Raw genomic sequence first — 7500 nt, 5'->3', positions numbered from 1 at the left:
CACTGAGAGAATTGCAAATCCTAAGGAGAAGGTCTTTTTAACTTATTTTACAATTAAGTTTGGCTGTTTATGATGAGAAAACTAACACTGATGACAATGATTTATTTTATGTGATGAACCCAGAAAGTTCACAAGCGCCAAACACAGCTAAAGTGAACTTAAATATACAATTAGATAAATAATCATACAATGGACACGCTTTTATGTTCCAATTGTTATTAGTGTCTATGTTAATTAAATGAAATCCTTAAGGAAAGTATATATTTCGTCATGAGCCAAAGGTATAATTAAAGTAATTTGGTATCGTTTCTCTCTTTCTCCTCCAGGTATGATCCCAAGGTAACAGTATCTTCTTCATTACTAAAAGTCAGGTCTTAAGGTAAGAGATATTCTACGAGTTAAGAGCTCTCTCTCTCTCTCTCTCTCTCTCTCTCTCTCTCTCTCTCTCGTTAATGTTTGGCCTTCAAGGATTACTTTCTCCAGCTGAGCGGAAATGATTTGGGTACATTTTTTTCGTTAACAATGGCATCAGGTGATTCTCTTTGTCCTTATCATTTCTTTCTCGTTAGGTATGTATGTATGTATGTATTATTGTTATTATTATTATTATTATCATTATTATTATTATTATTATTATTATTATTATTATTATTATTATTATTATTATTATTATTATTATTATTATATATATTTGTGTTTATAATGTATATATATATATATATATATATATATTTACACACACACACACACACACACACATATATATATATATATATATAAACAGGTTACTACTTTTCCGGGGCATTATTCTTGATGTGTCATCATTCTATATGTAAGCTAGTATTTTAAGATAAAACTTTTAGTACCCTACCCATTACCACCTCGAATAGAGCCCACAGTAGTCAGCTAGCTAACAGGTATTTAATTAGTTGTTTATGTTAATTATTAGTTATACGTTTCGACGGAACTTGCGCATGTTGTCTGTCCTCGAATAGGATTCGAACTTATTTTCTCTTGTTAGAGAGGCAATCGTTTTAACCATTACTTTCATTTTTAGGTTATCAGTCATAAAATTTAAAGTTTTACCAAGTATGCTATTGCAAAATGGAAGGTCATTGAGCATTGCCATCGAAACTATCCTTCATACAATGACTAACATAATAAAAAAATAAAAATCTAGAAAAAGTCAAAGCAATAAAAGTGGTAGCATTTGCGGTAAATTTCTGGATGGCATTCAATTGAGAGAAAGGGAAAGGAGAGGTAGGAAACTAGAGGGAGGGAGGGAGGGATTAATGTAGGCCTGTGGGTTAAGGGAGAAGGGATTGAGAAAGGAGGCAGTATAATGGGACGTCGGATAATGTGCTGAATACTGACACTCACAAGTGAGGTCAGTCGTCGGCAAAGAGGAGGTTTTAGGAATCCTTTTGACCTATTGGTTTGGAATGTGCTACGCAGAGAGAGAGAGAGAGAGAGAGAGAGAGAGAGAGAGAGAGATATGTAAATATGGGGATAGAAAATTACGCATTACTTCAGTAGTACAGTATGAGAGATGTATTGATAATGGAAGTAATTACTTATATTACAGGATATTTCAGGGAAGTTTCACTGTATTTGTTATTTTTCTTCAGTTTTTCTCTGAAAATTGTGTAGCCTTTATCTCTCATCTTGTAGTATATAAAAATAATATTCTCCGTAAAAAAATTGTTCATAGAAATCTCTAATATTTAATCTTTCTTCAATTACGTTAATATTCTAACTTTTTGACACAGGTTAATGACTAGGACAAATGTCTCACTTCCATTTTTTTTTTTTTGTAAATTTATTTAGCTTGTTACTTTTGGAGTCAAAATTTAAGGATATGGCATTATATCTACCTCTTAAAAAAGGTTTGTAATTGGAGTACATTATTTTAATGTTGATGAGTAATTTATTGCTTTGCAAACAATTTGATATCTGTTTTATTTCATATATTTTACATTCACACCTGTTATGCCTTAAAATTTCCTATAGTTTAACAATATCAATAATGTTCCCTTTGGGTATGCTTATAAAACTTTTCCCTCCCTCCCGAGAGAGAGAGAGAGAGAGAGAGAGAGAGAGAGAGAGAAAGTGTGCTAACGTCTATTTTGGTTTGACAAAGAACACTGTGAGAGTGGTTCGCCCCTCACACAAAGAAAGAAAGAAACAAAAAGCATATTGATAATCAGGTTGAGGGGGTTTAATGTGGTTGCTGCTGCGTTAGAAAGTCCGTCACTACTACTACTACCACTACCACCGTCATGTCCCAGGGAGGGCAGCTCCCCACAGTCCATACCCTGTCCAACCCAACCCCTTCACCTTCTGCAACGCCATTGTCGACACTATGGTCTCTCTCTCTCTCTCTCTCTCTCTCTCTCTCTCTCTCTCTCTCTCTCTCTCTCTCTCAGGATATTTCGGGCGTTTCTCGCATTCGTACTTCTTTCGTTTTGGTTTTTTCATTGTCTCCCATCCGTCATCCATTTTTATTTCTTTCGTCTGTCTCTCATTTCTTTCTGTTCCTCGTACCTGTCATCTCTTTTTGTTTCATGTACCTGTCATTCCTATTCTCTGTAATTATTCAATTTTTCCTGTTGTATAAACTTTTATTTCTGTATTTTATCTGTTCCGCTATGAATGCATCTGATGTTTTGGGTTTTAGCTTTTGTCTGTGCTTTTCTTATTTTTGGTCATCCTCATTTTCCCGTTTTCTGATTACTGTTTTCTCACGTTCAATTGTTATGTTTTATATCTGGTTGTTGTATTGATAAACTTCATTAGAGTTTTTTTATAGCATCTCAAGTCTCATTTTTTTCATTGCTTTGTATTCCTTTATTTCGAGTTGTCTTGATTAGTCCTTTAACTCTGACAATCGTTCGATTGGCTGATTTTCACAAAATGAAAATTTACTCTCTCTCTCTCTCTCTCTCTCTCTCTCTCTCTCTCTCTCTCTCTCTCTCTCGATATTAATGAATTGTTCTGAGATTGAATGTCTCAAATGCATCTTAGATGAAACTTATTTCTTGATATGTAACATGTATTAGATTTTCCTTTGATGCATTTGTTTATGATATACTGAGCCATCAATCGCAGTTGTAGCAACAGAAACCCTAATGATGAAAAAGAGGAAGTAGGGTTTTGGTCTTGAATTATTAATATTCTTTATCCTAGGAGTACAAATATATTGGTATTAAGAACTGCTCTCTATGTGGCATCATCACTACATACTAAGTATCTTTATCAATAGTCATGTGGGAAGTTGCAGGTTTTCTTTTGAACATTATCATTATTTTGATGAAGGTAAATGACACTTGCTTTAGTATGATCATCATTATCACCGTCGTTTAAAGGAAGACGATTCGCAATTTTCATGCATGCATTTATTAGTTATTTGAAGATGGTACGTGTATATTTTTATCATTTTCTTTTTTTTCACTGCAAATGACCAGACTGACAGACAACGTGATTAACTCTACAGAAGATATTCGGCCAATACAAAAGGGGCGTTTCAGATAGAAAATCATGATGGCTTTAAGGCTGATTAGTTTCCCTCTTTTTGGGAGATATGGAATTGTCTGTTTGTTTCAATTTAGTTTATAACTTTAACTGTCCTTCTTTATCTTTAGGACATGCCTTCTCTCTCTCTCTCTCTCTCTCTCTCTCTCTCTCTCTCTCTCTCTCTCTCTCTCTCTCTCTCTCTCTCTGTGAAAAACTGTTCCATAGCCCATCTTTTAGAACAGAAAGAAGTGTAGTCCCGTCAGTGGCAGGAAATGTCAGTTGTTATTATAACAACCTGATCTTCGAAAGAAAAAAAAAACAGCGCCAAAGGTTCTTGTGTATCCCAAGGAAACATATTTAGCGATAACAACAAATGAAGATTTCTTGCGGCTGCATTACGGGAACAGCAATGATATTGTACCGAAGTTTTTTATTCATCTACATTTTACCATTTTTGTGTTATACATACATACATACATACATACATATATATATATATATATGTATATATATATATATATATATATATATATATATATATATATGCACACATTACACACACACTCACATAAGTACACACACACACATATATATATATATATATATATATATATATTATGTATATATATATATATATATATATATATATATATATACATATATATATTTATGTATATATATATGTATATATATATTGATTGATTGATTGATTTGGTGAATCTTCTCTGCTTCATTACTTTTTGAAAAGGTTTTTACTTGTATTCGAATTTATGGAATAAAAACAGGGCTGACAGTGTAACTGGTATTCTTGTTCAAACGTGAGTAAATTTATGGCAAAAAAGTATACTGTTTCCTTCGGAAAATACCCTCAGGTCTTTATCCCTGCATTATTTTTTCCCAGGTGTTAAACAGAATTATTACAAATTTGTGTTATCTGGTCAAATTTAGCTTGAAATCATACAAGATTTGTTTGTGACACTTATAATATTAATACAGAAACATTATTCTCTAAGTTCCATTTTATCTACTTAGTTAATTACTATTTTGGTTTATGATCAGCTCTCTTTCTTGGTTGTCATATTTATATGCAGTGAATTAAACAAGTTTCTTTGTTTCTTGTTTGCACAAGGAAGCAAATTTTTCACTTTCAAGACCAGGAAAGATCCACAAATTATTCCCCTTTTTACATGCAAATAAAGTAACAGTTGCACAATGGAATGAAACAGATTAAATGCAAACTGTTTCCTACACTGTTAAAAAAACGTAATTTTAATCGGAAATTCTCCGTAAAAATAAACTGTTGTCGCCCGTATTTTCAGCGAAATACAGGCGACCGTAATTTTTACCCTACTTTGTTATTATCTTTTACAGGTTGGTGACCGTAATATCACTCATTTATGTCAATATATCCGTTTTTAAAACGGTAAATGCTTGGCAATATTTATTCCAGTATATCTACCGTTTTTTACGGCAAATTTTTTAGTGTAGATTATTTTTTATTTTCACTGTTATGTATGATTTACCAAACATCTTTTATGATGCAGATAGAAAGATATATGGCATTAACTTGACCTGGAATATTACTTAGAATAGTAAGGTCATACTTGGATAGAATAAAACTATAATTACATATTACGAAAAATGAAAGAAAAAATAAGTAGTTAAATTGATTAAAAAAAAAAAAAAGGAAATGAAACATATGGCGGGATTTTGACCTCCACAATTACAAAACGCGAAGACAATATGACGAAAGCAATGCAGTGGAAAATTAATTGTCGCTATATTAATATCTGTACACTGCCTTAGGCCATTATAACATATGTCAAAGGAATCTTGAATGATGTCATTACGAGTAATGAATTGCAAAGTGAAGGTGAATGAAAAGTGCGATGTCATACCGGAAATAGAATTGGGTGATCTGGTTTGCTCCGTCTTGTGATTATTGGAACGGGTTTAGAGAGGAAAAGAAAATAAAGATGTTGATGGTAGTAAAAGTCATATGGTCCGTAAGGGGTAGTACCGTTTATATACTTCATGGGTGTGCACTGCAGGGGTTACTAAATATCTTAGACACTCTTCCTTTCTTCCATCTTGGTGTCCAACCTCTTTTTAACTTTTATTTCATTGGAAAATTGCGGAGTTTTCCTTTTGAGGTATCTTGGATCTAATTGACCGCTATGCACCAGGGCCCAAAATCCATAAATTACAATTTATAAATAATTACGTGGAAGGTAACATATACAAAATAACGTTATTTCTTAAATACCCCTAAAATTAAGAGGGGAAATAGTTCAGATGTTGATTTTACTTGCGGTATTGATGATGGAAATAACAAATGGAAAATATCACTTTTGTTGTATAAGAGATTTACTTTTGCTTTTAGAAGGAATACGTGGCTATCAGAACTTTGTTTGGTTGTTCCATTGACGTTGTACGTTTGTTATGAACATGATAATAAGTTCATGAGAGAGAGAGAGAGAGAGAGAGAGAGAGAGAGAGAGAGAGAGAGAGAGAGAGAGAGAGAGAGAGAGAGGTTTAAGGACAATATTACTTTTTAATATCAATTTCTTTCAAGTTTGTCATATACAAGTCGAACTTTCTGTTTGCATGAAACAAAGAAAGTGGATAATGGATGTTTATTTTATTTATTGCTGGTAATATACAAATTCTATGATAGTGTTAATTAATTTATATTTCATTTACTTATTTGTTGATCAAGAAAATTAGATTTGATGCAGAACTTTGTGAATCGAAAGCACTAGTTTTTTATTTATTTTTTCTTTTTTCGTTTTTTTTTTTGCTTAGCTGCAACGATAATTACAGTGAACAATAAATACCTTGTACCTTATCGTGAATAAAATGTGTAGGAGAGAGAGAGAGAGAGAGAGAGAGAGAGAGAGAGAGAGAGAGAGAGAGAGAGAGATTCACACTAAGAAGTGAAAACAATATATAAGTTTCAGACTGCCCATTAACACTGGGGTTATTAAAAATAATCAGAGAATGATTATAGGCAAAATCTTTGAAGGACCAAATGACTAAATCTTTATACTTTTGCATCGATAATCATGCTGTTGTTTGAGCTGGGCTAGTAAATAAATAACTTTCAAGGAGATAGTCCAGGTGAAGAAGAGTTTTGTTTTACTACCCCCTTAATTTATGCATATATAAATTGCCTTAAGCTTACCTTTTTCTTTGTTCAATAGACACTTCTTTTTTTGTTTAGGGAAATGTCCATTGTAACAAAGATCTTTTGCATATATTCTGGTGCTTTTAAAATAAAAGGAATTTATTTGTTATTTTACTTATATATATATATATATATATATATATATATATATATATATATATATATATATATATATATATATATATATTTGTTTATTTTTTAATATAGCTGAACAATCTTTGCGTTATTTTTATTCTGGTTTAAGGATACTTGGAAGTAAAGAACATTTTGTTAGACATTTTTGCTAATCCTTTTTCATGATTTCTGATTCCAGTGAGGAAAGTATCTGCCATACTGTTGATTCCCTTTAACATTTAAGAATTGCAACAATATTCCCCCTTTGTTTCGTAATTGTATGGATTTGTTTTCACGGTGGAGTAAAGAAAAGAAATCTGGGTGTACTGTTCGAGTCCTCCATAACGATTAATGTGGGAAGAAAGCATGGCTTGGCTTAACAGGGTGTGAAACCCACTTGTGACATTTATTTAATTATTAATATGTAATCCCTCTTAGTATTTAAATATATATCCTATTGTTACTAATGCTAAATTGAATTAAGAGCCCTCTTGGACTCAGAACAAAATAATACGAATTGTTTAATATAGATAAGTATTAAGTTAAACATTGATGTAATATTTAAGGGTTTAAATGTCGCTCATGAATGGCAGAGGCAAGGGTCAGTGACATTGCCCTACTAAGCAGGACAATACCCTAGAGACTGACAATATTACATATGATCAGGGCCAAGCTCCCTCCTCACC

At 32.3% G+C, this 7500-nt stretch overlaps 1 protein-coding gene across 2 annotated transcripts in view; it reads left to right on the top strand.

Annotated features, from left to right (window-relative positions):
* LOC137627513 (serine/arginine repetitive matrix protein 1-like) overlaps window positions 1-7500 on the top strand; it is a 148648-nt gene that overhangs the window by 31379 nt on the left and 109769 nt on the right. The window contains exon 1 of one of the 2 annotated variants that reach the window (XM_068358611.1): window positions 360-379. The exons of the other annotated variant lie outside the window; for it this stretch is intronic. The gene's annotated coding sequence lies outside the window, so the exon portion shown is untranslated. Of the gene's footprint in view, window positions 1-359; window positions 380-7500 lie in introns of those variants that run through there. 2 annotated transcript variants of the gene reach the window in all.

The sequence above is a fragment of the Palaemon carinicauda genome, chromosome 2, assembly GCF_036898095.1.
Source record: "Palaemon carinicauda isolate YSFRI2023 chromosome 2, ASM3689809v2, whole genome shotgun sequence".
NCBI classification, from domain to species: Eukaryota; Metazoa; Arthropoda; class Malacostraca; order Decapoda; family Palaemonidae; genus Palaemon; species Palaemon carinicauda.
This window is presented reverse-complemented; position numbering and strand designations above follow the sequence as displayed.